This window comes from Artemia franciscana, chromosome 19 (assembly GCF_032884065.1).
Source record: "Artemia franciscana chromosome 19, ASM3288406v1, whole genome shotgun sequence".
Classification (NCBI taxonomy): Eukaryota; Metazoa; Arthropoda; class Branchiopoda; order Anostraca; family Artemiidae; genus Artemia; species Artemia franciscana.
The window spans coordinates 12,797,318-12,815,325 of NC_088881.1; positions in this window are offsets into that span (position 1 = coordinate 12,797,318).

Genomic DNA, 18,008 nt, shown 5'->3' on the forward strand with positions numbered 1-18,008 from the left:
GCAAGAAAGTCGCTGGGAAATCAAATAATAGTGCCCTGTGTTTCACGAGAGCTTGTTTTTCAAAATTCGGCATGAACTCAACAGGATCAGGTATATGATACTTTTCTAGCAGACCAGTGTTACGGAGGTAAAGTGGCAGACCAAGCAGAAACTTTAAATATTTGCAAAAGCCTGAACGGATTCGCAACATATCCGAATTCGATAGCCAATGCCAAACGGGTGAGATGTAGTGAGCAAAGGGAAGAGCGACGGCACGATACAACCTAGCAAGGATATGCTTATTAAATTTAAACTTCAGAGCTGCAAGTTTAGCATACCCAGACCGAAAACCCGACAGAACCTGGTCAACAAAAAGAGCACGCGAGCTTCTGAGGTCGCTTCCATATGTGATACCTAGGTACTTCAACTTGCGGCTTGGAAGTACTACTTGCCCTGCAACGGTAACACAGGTAGCCTCGCGACGGGCAACTTCAGACGGCGCACGCGGGGGTTCAAATACAAGAAATTCTGTTTTAGCAGGGTTAATAACCAGACCAATATTAGTATAACCTCGACTTAGGAGATCGATATTAGCTTGAAGGTTACAAAGCGATGTGCTCACCAGTAGTATGTCGTCGGCGTAGCACAGTAGGCTCACATCCATACATTCAGTGTTAAAACCACCGTTAATCTTTTTTGTTACCGACGAGGTTAGTGAATTGAAGAGTACAGGGCTTAAAACCGACCCTTGACGCAGTCCCCGGTGAAGCTTAATCGGTTTCGACAGGAGTTCACTACTCAGCTTAACACGGATAAGGCTACTCGAATACCAGTGCCATAGGACGGCCGCTACATGTGGGTTCACACCTTGGTGCAGCAGGTTCAAAATTAACTTTGAATGAATTACCGAATCGAACGCCGCGGACACATCTACTGCACAAATTAAAAGAGTCCGTGATTGATTCTGAGCTTTCGATACTATACGCGTAAGAAGGCGATGTGCAAATGCACAACCGAGGTGGCGACGGAACCCGAATTGTCGATTGTCAATTTTACACTTTCGTAACAGCTCAGGTAACAGAAGTCTCTCTAACACTTTGCTTAATGTACTAGAAACGGTTATAGGCCTATAGCTAGAGCAGAGGTTACGATTTTTTCCCTTCTTCAAGACGTTAGACACAATACCTAGGGCAAACGACTTAGGGACTGCACCAGAATCAAGGCACATTTGATATAGCAGCGTCAAGTGCTCAATGAGCAGAGGTGAGCCACAGCGGAGGTGTTCAGTCACAATTCCGTCGTGCCCGGGAGCCTTGCCCTTTCTCAGCTGCTTAATAACCTGGAGCACTTCGCCTATTGAGACGGTAAAATAGTTCCGTTGGCTCAAGAGGGACGCAAAAGCTCGTGAGAGCTCACTATCACTTTCGGTTGTTAGTTGGGCATGTTTGATCCCAAAAACTTCACTATAGTGTTTTACCCACTGCTCCTCAGGTATGTTACTAGCAGGGTTTGTCACTGGTTTAGACTGTCTAAAAGACTTCCACATAGATACAGGATTATTTGCTGCTTCTTGGGAAGCAAGTTCGGCTTCGGCAGCTTTAAGATCACTTACAGACTTATTATAAGTTTTTTTCGTGTTGCGGAACTGCTCAAACACTACACCTGACCTAGGCCTCTCGCAATCGCGCCATAATCTCAGCCAAAACTTAGCACGAGCTTTGGCTTGCCTTACTTTAGGAGAGCGACTCCAGCCAGGCTTGCTGATTCCAGGTTTAAAACGGCGAGTGGGTACAGAAGCCTGCTCAGCCGTTTTCATTGCATGTATAATCTCAGTACAATAAATGTCTAGTGCTACCAAATCACTCGAGCCATGCATCAAGAGCTGAAAGGGAACTTTTATCTTTCCGAGAATCTCATCACATGTCTGTTTATACTGGTCGGCGTTTATTTTATTCCACTCAGTCTTGGTAGCATAAATTTGGGGCTTATTCGGCCTACACGGGAAGAAGTTAGCCTTAAAGCACAAGCCAAGGTGATCACTTACTGTGTGCTCAGAGTCCACGGTGACTGGAGCACCTAGAGAGAAGTTACATAGCACATGGTCAATGTTTGTCGTTGAACCGGAATTATGGATGTACGTATATGCGTCAGTCTTTTCACAGAGATCATACCCAGCTGGGATTACTGAGAAGAAGATTTCGGAGAGCTTATTTGATGGGTTCGTTAAGTCGCACTGAAAGTCACCGCAGACTAGCACTCTTCGATTGCCCAGCCTAATAAGTAAGCGCGAGAGGCGGCCACAAGCTTCCGAGAACCGTTTTTCGGAAGAGAGGGTGTTTAGGTTTGTTGGTAGATAAACCGTGATCAGAACAAAACCCCCGGGGCCAGGAAAATCTACAGCGAGGAAGAACTCACACGATTCCAGCTTTTGACATTCAAGCGAACTGTCCGTTATGATAGCAGTGCCCCCACTAGGTCGACCGCGGACTGAGGACCTTTTTGCTTCATGCATGAACACAGTTTTTTGATTCAACTGTTCGAAAAGACCAAAATTTTCGGAGGTGAGTAAATGTTCTTGTAAGCACACAACATTAAATTGACGGCATAGTTCTTTAACGTAGTCTAGTTTGACTGAATTGTGCCCATAGATATTTCGGCAAATGATGGAGAGAGAAGTCATTTCGTTGTAGTAGGCTTTTTCATAGCATTTCTAACTAGTGGGCATCTCATGCTGTATGAGGGGTGGGTGTTGTGGCCTTCTGGGCATAGAGCACATTTAACTGTGGTGGACGTGCATGGGGACGTCCGTGATGCGACGTGGGCACCGGCGCACTTAGAGCACTTCGGAGCGTTGCTGCAGGCACTAGAGAGGTGCTCGAAAGATTGACAGTTAAAACATCTCTTGGGGAGCTCTTTATAGGCCTCAACCCGGAAGTGGGTGTAGTCTACAAATATTCCGCGTTTAATAGTCTGATCTCGCGCGAACGAGTCTTTAAATACAAGTTTCACTGTGCCAGAGGTGCCGAACCGGTGGACTTCCGTAACTTCGGAGTTCGCAGCAATAATTTCTTCCTCTGTGGTTGCCGGAGGAACGAATCTTGCCACCGCTAAAAACTTTGGTTTCCGGTAAGAAACCTTGACATCACGGACATTTTCTTTCAACATGTCTGCGAGGATTTGAGCTGAATCCGCCGTATCGAGAAAGGCAACTAACCCACCTTTTCGTTGAGTGATCTGGCGAATATGTCCTTTTCCACCGTTCTTTTCGATAAATTCCTTCTGTTTGGCACATGATTCAAGGCTTTCCGCCGGCACATTCGCTATCACTACAGGATTCTCAAGTCTTTCTGGTTTCGGTAGCGGGGGCCAGACAGTAGGGCCTGACGGAAGGTAGATCTTACACTGATCGATTAGTCCCTCTATTTTCTCTGTGCACTCGTTAACTCTAATTGAAAGAGAAGTCAGCACATCTTGCGGTATTCTAGGCACTTCGCCAATTTTCCAGATAGTAAATCTATAGGTGAAATTGGCTGAGTTTTCTGCATTCTTGATAGCATCGTATAAATCACCCATGAAAACATCACTCTGCAAACCAGCTCGGCGGTCCTTCATTACATATTCATCTCCAAGTTGCCGCAAAATATCGTTCAGTTTGCAATGCGCAGCGTACAGAATGTCTTTTCCGTAAAATTTACTTCCCGTAGCAACCACCGCGTCACGGGAAATATCGGCATATCGCAAACTTGTCTGAGCGAAATTCAGGACAGGCGCGTATATATATTCGTAAATAGTCTCTTGTGTCATACCAACGAACTTCACTGCTCGAGAGCTGAAAGTAGTCCAGAATCTTGAACGTTTTATTTTCTTTCGCACACAATACACCTTCACGCGTCGAGCGCTGAATGAACGCCTACTGAAATCACCCAGGAACAAGGGAAGCGTAAGTACCCCCTCACCTTTTCCCCGCAATTTTCGGGTAACTGAATACCAGCGGGTACAGTACGGCGCTTGCGGGGGGTTCCTTCCCCTCTTCTGCTTGCTCCCAGTAGAAATCAGCACCTTAATGATATGGGAGAAATTGTCTTTATAGATGGCGCCCAATCAACTTAAGAAAAAAGATGGCGCTGGTGAGGATGTCCGAAAAGAAAGACCTATTCTAGGGATTGGAGAATATCACTCAATTTAACTTAACTGTAAAATTGTCTATTAAAGGGTACAAATCAATATGAAAACAACCTCAAAGTAGTGCAATAACTTTATCCCATTAACAGCAAACAAGCAAACTCAGGCACATACACTCTGGAAATAATACAGATGGCGATCAACATCTGTTGATATATATATATATATATATATATATATATATATATATATATATATATATATATATATATATATATATCTATCTATATTCACAGGTGGGACATAGGGACACAACTACAATGGCGCGTAACTATTATGGCGCGTAACGACTTACGCGCGCGGGGGGGCTTGGGGGGGGCGCGAAGCGCCCCCACCAACTAGGTGTTGGGGTGGCGCGAAGCGCCACCCCAACAGCTAGTATATATATATATATATATATATTCGCGCCCCTCCAAGCCCCATATATATATATATATATATATATATATATATATATATATATATATATATATATATATATATTCGCGCCCCTCCAAGCCCCATATATATATATATATATATATATATATATATATATATATATATATATATATATATATATATATATATATATATATACGTCAGTGGACAGACAGACAAACAACTTATTTTTATATAGATATATATATATATATATATATATATATATATATATATATATATATATATATATATATATATATATATATATATATATATATATATATATATATATATATATATATATATCCTCCTTTATTTTTCAGTTTTTTTCCTTTTTTTAGTTTTTTTTTGTTTTTCAGTTTTTAGTTTTTTTTTTATGTTGCATGTTCAAGAGTCGGTAAACCTGACAATTACGTCATTATTAGTACATACGGCTTTGCATATGCACAGACAATGGGAAAGCCAAGAATGTTGTTTATTCGCAATTTTTGCGTAGTTTGAAACACATATATAAATCTATCTATATTCACAGGTGGGACACAGGGACACAACTACAATGGCGCATAACTAATATGGCGCGTAACGACTTACGCGCGCGGGGGGGCGCGAAGCGCCCCACCAACTAGGTGTTGGGGTGGCGCGAAGCGCCACCCCAACAGCTAGTATATATATATATATATATATATATATATATATATATATATATATATATATATATATATATATATATATATATATCTATATTCACAGGTGGGACATAGAGATACAACTACAATGGCGCGTAACTAATATGGCGCGTAACGACTTACGCGCGCGGGGGGCTTGGGGGGCGTGAAGCGCCCCCACCCACTAGGTGTTGGGGTGGAAACGCCTTCTTATATACTTATAATGACGTCATATACAAAACCTTTGACGTCGTAACAAACATGACGTCAGTCGACAAATAACTTCATGACGGCATAATGCTCAATCCTTATAATGACTTCAGTCGACAAACATGACGTCAGTCGACACACAAACATGACGGCAGTCACCACAAACAATTTATTTTTATATATATGGAAGATTGCATCATTTAAAAAGGACACAAAAACTTTTACTTTACATTTGAATGAGCCCTCTTGTGACATTCAAGGACCACTGGGTTGATACAATCACCCCTGAAAAAAAGAAAAAAAGAAAGACAAATAAACATATTAACAGGCATCCGTGATCTTTCTTATGCCAAAAAAATACAAAATTCCACGTTTTTGCACATAGGAGCTAAATAAGAACCAATAAAATTGGATGGGATTATATCCCATTCAAGACATAAAATCTTCAAGTGAAATTGATGTAGTATTTTGATTTTTCGTACTTTTGCCTTTGCAGGGTAGAGTTTCAGAAAGTTACAGTTTTTTGTCTTCTGTAGCATAGCCAGAAAGATCACAAAAAAGACTATACTCGAAAAGACAAAATCAAGAAAAAAACTTTAAAAATATATGAAACAGATTTTATGTTTTAGTTTTTATTGGATTTTATGTTTGGTTTTAGTTTTTTGTGTTTTAAGAAGTAGAGTTAAGAGAAAGAGTCAAACTTTAGCGTAAAGAGCTGGGCGTTGAGGAGGACAAGCCCCTTTCATATACGGAGTAATTTCTGTTCGTTTTAAGTTTTAATGTCGCTCCTTGCTTTCATTTAAAAAAACTGTTTTTTTTTATTTAATATAATGTTAAGTCCAATGTCAAGTTCATCATTTCTATTAAAATTTAAGCCTGGTCTATAATATGATTCAACAAATACTTGAAAATGGCCCATGTATTGGCCACAAAATAGCACATAAGTTGGCATGGTATTCAAGTGATGGTAAGACGACAAACCTTATTGATTATGTTATCAAACAGTTCGTGGTAATGAACTGTAGTAAGGAGCGACCCGGTTCAATAGCGACCAAAACTCTAAAAAATTGGGCTTTGATATCAATAGCTACATCAAAAGAATTGCATTTTAATGCTTATTTTAAATATATAAGTTTAATCAAGTTTAGTTTTACCCATCAAAAGTTACGAGCCTGAGATAATTTGCCTTATTCTAAAAAATAGGGGAGAACAAACCCTAAAAGTCATAGAATTACACCATCAGATTCAGCGTATCAGAGAGCCCTATTGTAGAAGTTTCAAGCTCCTATCTACAAAAATGTGGAATTTCGTATTTTTTGCCAGAAGACAAATCACGGGTGCGTGTTTATTTATTTTTTTTTCCCAAGGGTCTTCGTATCGACCAAGTGGTCTTAGAATGTCACAAGAGGGCTCGTTCTAACGGAAATGAAAAGTTCTAGTGCCCTTTTTAAGTGACCAAAAAATTGGAGGGCACCTAAGCCCCCTCCCAAGCTCATTTTTTCTCCAAAGTCAACGGATCAAAGTTTTGATATAGTCATTTTGTTCCACATAGTCAAAAACCATAATAACTATGTCCTTGGGAATGACTTAATCCCCCACAGTCCCTGGGGGAGGGGCTGCAAGTCACAAACTTCGGCCAGTGTTTACATATAATAATATATAAGGTTATTGGGAAGTGTACAGCGTTTTCAAGGGATTTTTTGTTTTGTTTTGGGGGTGGGGTTGAGGGGAGGGAGCTATGTGGGAGGATCTTTCCTTAGAGAAATATGTCATGGGGAACAGAAATTCAATGAAAAGGGCGCAGGGTTTTCTAAAATTACTATAGAAAAAAAAACAATGAAAAAATAAACAATGAAAAGTTTTTTCAATTGAAAGTAAGGAGTAGCATTGAAACTTAAAACGAACAGAGATTATTACGCATATGAGGGGTTCTAAAATTACTTTAGCATCAAGAGCGAGGTATATAGGAGGAGATAAATACCTCGCTCGTTATGCTATAGTATTTTTAGTAATTTCAACTATTTATTCTACGGCCTTTCGGATTCAGGGACCATTCTTAAAGAATTGGGACAAAACATACGATTTAGTGTAAAGAGCGAGGTATTAACGAGGGTAAAAACCCCCTCATATACATAATAAAAATTCAAGAATATAAAAGTTTGTTACGTAATCTAATTCTTAAGTTACGTATATTTTTCACTAATAAAAACATTCGTTAAAAATTAAAATTTATAGTTGCCTTTTTATGTAACCGAAAAATTGCGGGGGAACTAGGCTTTCCCCATCCCTTATTTCTCAAAATCGTCTGATCAAAACTAAGAGAAAGCTATTTAGCCAAAAAAGCAATTGATATGCAAATTTCATTTTAATAATTTATGTGTGGGGAGCCAAAATCAAACATGCATTAATTCAAAAACGTTCAGAAATTACATAAAAAAACTAGTTTTTTTTTAACTGAAAGTAAGGAGCGACATTAAATCTTAAAACAAACAGAAATTACTCCGTATATGAAAAGGGTTGTCCCCTCCGCAATCCCTCATTCTTTACGCTAAAGTTTGACTATTTTCCACAATTCTGATTTTTAAAACAATTAAAAACTTTAGCGTAAAGAGCAAGGGATTGCGGAGGGGACAACCCATTTCATATAGGGAGTAATTTCTGTTCGTTTTAAGTTTTAATGTCGCTCCTTACTTTCAGTTAAAAAAACTAGTTTTTTTTTATGTAATAGTCAACCAAAGAATGGCAGGATCAATACAGGATACTAGGGCATATATAAGTGATGTTACCGATGTTAAAACTAAAGACCACCATATAGTAGTTTTTAGGGTTTCATTTAAAGCTTAAACTTCAAAGGGGTAACTACCTCCCGGGAAGTTCTGATGTTAGTAGATTCCAGGATGGGAATTTGAGAGAAAATTTCCAGGAACAGTAGAATATTAAACTAGAGAGTTTAGAATTTGACAATGTGAAAGATGAATGGAATAATTATAGAAAAACAATCTGTTAAGTTGCTGATGGTGTTTTAGGGAAGAACGTTAAGACTGCGGCAAGGGATATTATGGAAAAAGCTTTATGTTTGATAGAGAGAAGAGGCTTGTACAAGAATTATATTGAGTGATAGATCATATGAAAACAAAAGGAATGTACAGAGGGAGGAGAAATCATTAAAATATGAGCTAAGATGGTTTGAAGTTGAGGCCATTGATAAAATTGCCAAGGATCTGGAAGATTCAGCTAGACAGCATAATAGTAAAATATTATCCTGGCATGTTCATAAACTGAGAGTGAGTAGTCCTTGTCCCAGGTAAAGATAGGAACAGGGTCACAATTAATGACAAGGAAAAAGTTAAAGAGAGATGGGTGGAACATTTTAAGAATGTGCTAAACCGAATGTATTTTGCTTTTTTTTATATGTTTGCCTTTCTAGGGGAAGTTTCAGGAAGTTACAGTATCTTGTCTTCTGTGGTGTTGCTAGAAAGACCTTAAAAAAGACTATACTCAAATTGAAAAATTCAAGAAATATAAACTATAAATATATGAAACAGATTAGAGAATTGTAAAGCACTTAACATATTTTTAAGGAACCTGACCTGAGAGATTACATTTGGGGATATTTTGATAATGGTAAAATATTAGAATAAAAAATTTCACGGTAATAGAATGTTTTTTTAATGTTTTAAATGTCGCTGTTGCTATATATATATATATATATATATATATATATATATATATATATATATATATATATATATATATATATATATATATATATATAGTTGTCTGTCTGTTATGTCTGTTACACTTTGTCTGTTACGCCAGATTACATCTTCTATATTTATAAAAGAAAACAAACTAAAATGTAAAAACTGGGAATTGCATAAATATTTCGAAATATTTTGACAATAGATTAAAGTAATTCGAAAAAAGAAAAACGGTAAGAAAAACTAAAAAAAAAACTAAAAAGAAAAAACTAAAAAGAAAAAACTAAAAAAAAATAAAAAAAGAAAAAACGGAAAAAAATAAAAAAGATGAAAAACTAAAGAGAAAAAAAATGAAAAAAGCTAAAAAACTAAAAAAAAGAAAAAACTAAAAAAATGGGAATTGCACAAATATTTCAATATATTTTGACAATAGTTTAAACTAATTCGAAAACCTTAAAACAGATACCCCAAATTTGAGGTTTAATATAAATTTTTGGAGCCTTAGCATGCTTGGCACGTAAAGTTTTTTCCAAGTTTCAATGTTAAAATGAACATTGACAAATTGAAGAAAACAAATCAATAAAATATATATATATATATATATATATATATATATATATATATATATATATATATATATATATATATATATATATATATATATATATATATATATATATATATATATATATATATATATAATAAGATGTATATATGCATGTTTGTTTGTTTGTGGGTTTGCATTTGACGTCATTATAAGTATATGAGGCTCTGTATATGACGTCATTATAAGATGACACTACAGACCGGGACACCGGGACACAAATGACGACTGGGACACAGGGAATATAAATGACGACCGGGACACTCAAAGAGAAATTACAGACCGGGAAACCGGGACACAATTGACGACTGGGACACTCGGTATATATATATATATATATATATATATATATATATATATATATATATATATATATATATATATACATATATATATATATATATTCTCCTGATGAGCCCTTATGTTGGGTGTTGCCTCTGAATTATTTGTCTATATTATTTTTTCTATTGTTTGGTAAATGACGACTTGTACTTATTGACGACATGACTGCCTGTCCATGGATTATTCTTTATGGTTGATTATGTGTTGCTATGCCGTTTGACCTATGTGATTGTATGGATGAGTAGGGTTAAGACCTCATTCAATTTGTGGTCTATATTAGTCACTAATTTAGGAAAACAGTCTTCCTTTCCTCCTTCTGTCTTTTTTTTTTTTTTTTTTTTTTTTTTTTTTTTTTTTTTTTTTTTTGTGTGTGTGTGTGTGTTTGTGCTGTTGCATTGGTGATTTCTCTTTTCATGATATCTATCTATATATATAAAAATAAGTTGTCTGTCTGTGGATGTGTGGATGGATGTGTCAGGTGACGTCACCTGAAAAAACTGGATCAGGTGACGTCAAAACTGAAAAAACTAAAAAAAGGCAAAAACTACAAAAAAAACTAAAAACTAATAAAAAAAATAAAAAAGCTAAAAAACTAAAAAAACTATAAAGGTAAAAACCAATAAAAAACTAAAAAAAAAACTGAAAAAACTAAAAAAAGGCAAAAACTACAAAAAAAAACTAAAAACTAATAAAAAAAGTAAAAAAGCTAAAAAACTAAAAAAACTAAAAAAACTAAAAAAAGGTAAAAAACTAAAAAAAAATAAAAAATAAAAAAAAAACTAAAAAAAAGGAAAAAACTGAAAAATAAGCTAAAATAAAGGTAAAAACCAATAAAAAACTAAAAAAAAAAAGGAAAAAACTAATAAATGACGACACTCAAAGAGAAAGCGACCAGGACAAAAGGAATGTTCGATTAGCAATCAACAAAGCACCGGGACACAGGGAGTATAAATGACGACCAGGACATAAGTAAAAAAAAAAAAAACTATCTATATATATAAAAATAAGTTGTCTGTGGATCTGTGGATCGTGGATCAGGTGACGTCACCTGAAAAACTGGATCAGGTGACGTCAAAACTGAAAAAACTAAAAAAAGGCAAAAACTACAAAAAAAACTAAAAACTAATAAAAAAAATAAAAAAGCTAAAAAACTAAAAAAACTAAAAAAAGGCAAAAACTACAAAAAAAAACTAAAAACTAATAAAAAAGCTAAAAAACTAAAAAAACTAAAAAAAAGGCAAAAACTACAAAAAAACTAAAAACTAATAAAAAAAATAAAAAAGCTAAAAAACTAAAAAAACTAAAAAAACTAAAAAAACTAAAAAAAGGTAAAAAACTAAAAAAACTAAAAACTAAAAAAAACTAAAAAAGGTAAAAACTAAAAGAACTAAAAAAGAAAAAAATAAATGACGACACTCAAAGAGAAAGCGACCAGGACAAAAGGAATGTTCGATTAGCAATCAACAAAGCACCGGGACACAGGGAGTATAAATGACGACCAGGACACAAGTAAAAAAAAAAATTAACAAAACTAAAAAGAAGGTAAAAACTACAAAAAAAAACTAAAAAGAAAAAAAAACTAAAAACTAATAAAAAAACTAAAAAATCTAAAAATCTAAATAAACTAAAAAAGAAAAAAAAAGGAAAAAAATAAAGGAGAAAAACAAAACTAAAAAACGAATGTATATACAGACCGGTACACCGGGATACAAATGACGACCGGGACACAGGGAATATAAATGACGACCGGGACACAGGGACACAACTACAACGGGGACACCGGGGGAAACAGGGGAATGTAAATGACGACCGGGACACCGGGACAGGGAATGGTCGATTAGCAATCACCATCAACAAAGCTCAAGGGCAATCATTAGAATCATGAGGTATAGATCTGAATACAGATTGTTTTCCCATGGACCATTATATGTTGCATGTTCAAGAGTCGGTAAACCTGACAATCTATTTATATGCAAAGACAATGGGACAGCAAAGAATGTTGTATATTCGCAAGTTTTACGTAGTTAAAACCATATATATATATCTATCTATATTCACAGGTGGGACATAGGGACACAACTACAATGGCGCGTAACTATTATGGCGCGTAACGACTTACGCGCGCGGGGGGGCTTGGGGGGGGCGCGAAGCGCCCCCACCAACTAGGTGTTGGGGTGGCGCGAAGCGCCACCCCAACAGCTAGTATATATATATATATATATATATATATATATATATATATATATATATATATATATATATATATATATATATATATATATATATATATATATATATATATATATATATATATATATATATATATATATATATATATATATATATATATATATATATATATATATATATATATATATATATCATATATTCACGGGTGGGGCAAAGGGACACAACTTCAATGGCGCGTAACTAATATGGCGCGTAACGACTTACGCGCGCGGGGGGGCTTGGGGGGTTACGCGAAGCGCCCCCAACAGCTAGTTTTTAATATAGATCTTAAAATTACAGAGGAACCTATAATGGCAGAAGAAACAGCCGAGGAAGCTGCTGAAAAGGCTAATGCCAAAAGGCTTGCGACTAATAGAGAAAGAATGACAAGAAAGCGTGCCGAGGAATCACAACAACAGCGTGAAAACAGGCTTCTGTCTCAAAGAGAAATCACCAAAAGAAAGCGTGCTGAGGAATCGCAAGAGCAACCTGAAACCACCTGGACAGTGAGAGTCAAAACGTATCAAAACTGAAAATGATAGCGATGATGATTGGGTTTGGGATTTTGGCTTGGATAAGGTCATCAATGCCTACCAGATTTTAGTTAAAAAAAACAAAGGTACGGCGATATGTATTTCATAGTGACGAAAGACAAGTCAAGGTAAAATAAACCAAATAACTTGAAAGTGATACCGATGATAAAAAAAAAAAACGACGTTGAAAGGACTATCGTTTCCTAGTTGCAGCATCTTTTCCACATAAATAATAATTTAGTGCTTCTGTTCAAAACAGCAATCGAATTGAAACCTTCTGATACGCAACTATCAACGAAGTGGCAAGCGTTATGGTCGGTGATTTGTATATGATGTCAAAGGCTTTGTATATGACGTCATTACAAGTATATAAGAAGGCGTTTCAAAGGAAAGTTTTTATTAAACTCATCGATGCTACGATGCCCTAAAATATCCTATCATTTTTTGGGATGGAGCCGAAGGCTATCACTTTAATATTAAATTGCTAATTCCAGCCATTAACAAAGAAATAGATAAGAAATGCAGCACAATGAAATATTATGCCTTTAGATTAATGATTCATCATTTATTAAATTTATATATAATCCATCTTGGGATTAGTTACAACAGATTTTACATCGTTGACAATCGCCGGTTCATAGACATGACATTACGGCCCGTGTCTTTCGACAAAAGTTGCTCTCCTTCATCTCCTACAGAGTTATGGGAAAAATACAAATCGCAAATGGCCGAGAATATACTCCACCGAATACGGCTAGAAAGGTCAGATATGACCTTGGACTGTACAACAGAAATTTATAACTGCACTTTAGTTATGATTGAAGATATGTGCTTATATATTGCAAACAAACTTCTCAAGCATTTGGGAATGCCTTCACCTAATCGTACTGCTTCTATTTCTAAATGTGTAGAATGGGATCGTGAACAAAGTTACAACACAATTGATCTATTGTCGTATGTTACAGACCGGGACACCAGGACAAAAGGAATATAAATGACAACCGGGACACTCAAAGAGAAATTACAGACCGGGACACAAATGACGAACGGGACACAGGGAATATAAATGACGACCGGGACACTCAAAGAGAAATTACAGACCGAGACACCGGGACACAAATGACGACCGGGACACAGGGAATATAAATCACGACCGGGACAAGGGGACACAACTACAACGGGGACGCCGGAAGGGCACATGGGGGATATATAAATGACGACGGGGACACACGGAATGTTCGATTAGCAATTACCATCAACAAACCCAAGGGCAATCATTAGAAAAATGCGGTATAGATCTGAATACGGATTGTTTTCCCATGGACAATTATATGTTGCATGTTCAAGAGTCGGTAAACCTGACAATCTATTTATATGCACAGACAATGGGACAGCGAAGAATATTGCATATTCGCAAGTTTTACGTCGTTAAAAACACACACATATATATATATATATATATATATATATATATATATATATATATATATATATATATATATATATATATATATACTAGCTGTTGGGGTGGCGCTTCGCGCCACCCCAACACCTAGTTGGTGGGGCGCTTCGCAAGCCCCCAAGCCCCCCCGCGCGCGTAAGTCGTTACGCGCAATATTAGTTACGCGCCATTGTAGTTGTGTCCCTGTGTCCCACCTGTGAATATAGATAGATTTATATATGTGTTTCAAACTACGTAAAAATTGCGAATATACAACATTCTTGGCTTTCCCATTGTCTGTCCATATACAAAGCCGTATGTACTAATAATGACGTCATATGCAAACGCTCTTTTTACAAACAAACAAACATGCATACACACAACTCGTTTTTATATAGATAGATAGATAGATAGATACAATACAAATTAACTACGTAAAACTTGTGAATATACAACAGTCTTCGCTGTCCCATTGTCTGTGCGTATAAATAGATTGTCAGGTTTACCGACCCTCAAAGATGCAACATATAATTGTACATTGGTAAAGCAATCTGTATTAAGATCTATACCGCATTTTTCTAGTGATTGGCCTTGAGCTTTGTTGATGGTGGTTGCAAATGCTAATCGAATTGGGAATTGCAATCTTTTAAATTGAAAAAGCAGATCCGTTGGAATCATGGGAATGCGAGGAATAAGAACAGCCTCACCCTCATAAGGCCCTGTCAAGATTGTGGCATCTATTAGGTTTTCCATTTTTTTGTTTTTACGGCAAGTCGCGTGCCATTGCAAAGCTTTGGTGGGTTGATATTTCTTAAAAGTATTATTGGTACGCCTATTTTTAGTTGTAGCAGGTGTGGTGGACACCCTGAAGGATCTATGGAATTTAAAAATTCAGATGGATAATTAACCGCTTCATTTGGTTCCGAAATACAAATTAACTGCGTAAAACTTGCGAATATACAACATTCTTCGCTGTCCAATTCTCGCTGCATATAAATAGATTGTCAGGTTTACCGACCCTCGAACATGCAACGTACAATTGTCCATGGGAAAAACAATCAGTATTAAGATCAATACCACATTTTTCTAATGATTGACCTTGAGCTTTGTTAATGGTGATTGCAAATGCTAATCGAATTGGGAATTGCAATCTTTTAAATTGAAAAGGCAGATCTGTTGGAATCATGGGAATGCGAGGAATAAGAACAGCCTCACCCTCAAAAGGCCCTGTCAGGATTGTGGCCTCTATTAGGTTTTCCATTGTTTTTTTTACGGCAAGTCGAGTGCCATTGCAAAGCTTTGGTGGGTTTATGTTACGTAACAATATTATTGGTACGCCTATTTTTAGTTGTAGCACGTGTGGTGGAAACCCTGAAAGATCTATGGAATTTAAAAATTCAGATGGATAATTAACCGCTTCATTTGGTTCCAAAACTGTGTCGACTGACTTGTAAAGGACTGCCTGGTCTTGAATCTTGGTCAAAACAATATTGTTGATTTCGTGGACGTCTATATTTTTGGGTGCGAGAATCGCTCTTTCACTTAGCCATTTATTATTTTTATTATTTTTTAGAATATTCGGAAATATATTTTCAATCAATTCATTTTTGGACGTCACTAAATTACAGAAATCAGCAGGTAGTTGTATACGTCCTGAAATTGAGTCTACTGGGAGCTTTCCGTTTCCCATTGCTAGCAATTGATCTGAAAATGTTTGACCAGAGTCATCGTTTTGCAATCGGACACGCATATTTGTAGTTAATTTTAATGTTTTTACGTGTGCCCATAAATTAGAATTTTTCAGGCAAGCATTCATTTCGTCTGCAGGAGTTGATCTAGGTATTATAGGTAATGTTTGCCTGAAATCTCCTGCAAGCAATATTAATGTGCTGCCAAAGGGTTTCGAATTCCCTCTTAAATCTTTCAAGCATTGATCCAGAGCCTCGAGCGATTTTTTGTGTGCCATTGTGCACTCATCCCAAATAATAAGTTTGCAGTGCTGCAATACTTTACCCATCCCAGATGATTTGGAAATATTGCACGTGGGAGTTTCTGTAGAATGCAAGTTCAGAGGCAATTTCAAAGCGGAATGAGCAGTTCTTCCACCAGGCAGCAATGTTGCGGCTATTCCGGACGACGCAATTGCCAACGCTATATCATTTTTAGATCGAATTGATGCCAGAATCAGTTTTATCACAAACGTTTTACCAGTACCTCCTGGCGCATCCAAAAAGAAAATTTCTCCAACGTTGTTATCGACACAATGCATTATCGTATCATAAATGTCTTTTTGTTCCGACGTTAACTTGGAAATGTTATTTTGTACATACGACAATAGATCACTCGTACTGTAACTTTGTTCACGATCCAATTCTACACATGTCGAAACAGCAGCGATACGGTTAGGTGAAGGCATTCCCAAACCCTGAAGAGGTTTGTTTGCCATACTTATGCAAATATCTTCTATAACAACTAAAGTGTAGTTATAAATTTCTGGTGTAAAATCAAAAGTCATGTCTGACGTCTCTAACTGTTTTCGATGAAGTATATCTTCGGACATTTTTGACTTATATTTTTCCCATAAATCTGTAGGAGCTGATGGAGAGCAAGTTGTTAAAATGATGCCAAACAATGCACGAATTTGACTTGGGGTTGACGTTTCGCACGCGTCATTGATGCAGTTATCCCAGTGTTGGTCATTCTCCAATAAATTCAGAGCTTGGCATGCACTACGGTAAGTGTCATGTATAGTACCATTTACAGTCCTCAAATACTCAAAGGATGTCGGACCGGGTACATTCACCAAAAGCAGGCGTAGAAAGAAGCATTCATGTTGATTGGGGTGAACGGTGTAGAGTCTTCCTATCGTGGTATCTTTGAAGATGGTAGGTTGGCCGTCGACTGACTTACCCTGTTTTCGACGTTCAAATACTTTATTTTTAGTATTCCACGTGTAATACGAAGGCACTTCAGATACAGCAGTTTTTTCGCAAAAGAATCATTTTTGCAAAGCGAAAAAAAAGCTGTTAATGTTGTATCCGGTGGATTCAGGACTCTTTGTTGCACGTTGGTTTCCGTGAAATAAACACGTTGACCATTCTGTAAATGTACCGCTAAGTGAACAACAGCTGGACTACGTTCATGTATCGGAAATGAAAGAATTCGCCAAACAGCTTCATTACTGCTTATGTATCTTCCAGCCTGATATTCTACGATTTCATCGAAATCTTTGATTTCGGACTGCAAGCCAAAAACTGCCATGTCACTGCCTTTGTTGACGTATTTACATATATATTTGATTGCCTTTACGGAGTTACAGTATTCAACGTTTATGTGTGCATTAAATGTTTTTGATAATAAAGGGGAATATGGAACAACCCACTGGTTATCTACTTCGATGGTGGTACCGTTACGCTTCTTTATTATTGCTGTTTTACCGCCATCTTCAGTAGATCTTCTTCTATATTGTGGGTAACCATCATTGCCAGTAATTGTTTTGGGTACTAAAAGTCGAGGATATTGCTTTGTGCACCTTCCTTTGGCCATGCATGGTGAATTTTCGTTCAGTGCACCGCAAGGTCCATGTATCATATTTTTTACAATAATATCATGTAACCCCTTATCGACATTTTTATCAGGTATTTCAGCGGAAATCACATCATCAATTTCGTTTGAAGTAATTTTTTTATGTAGCCAGAT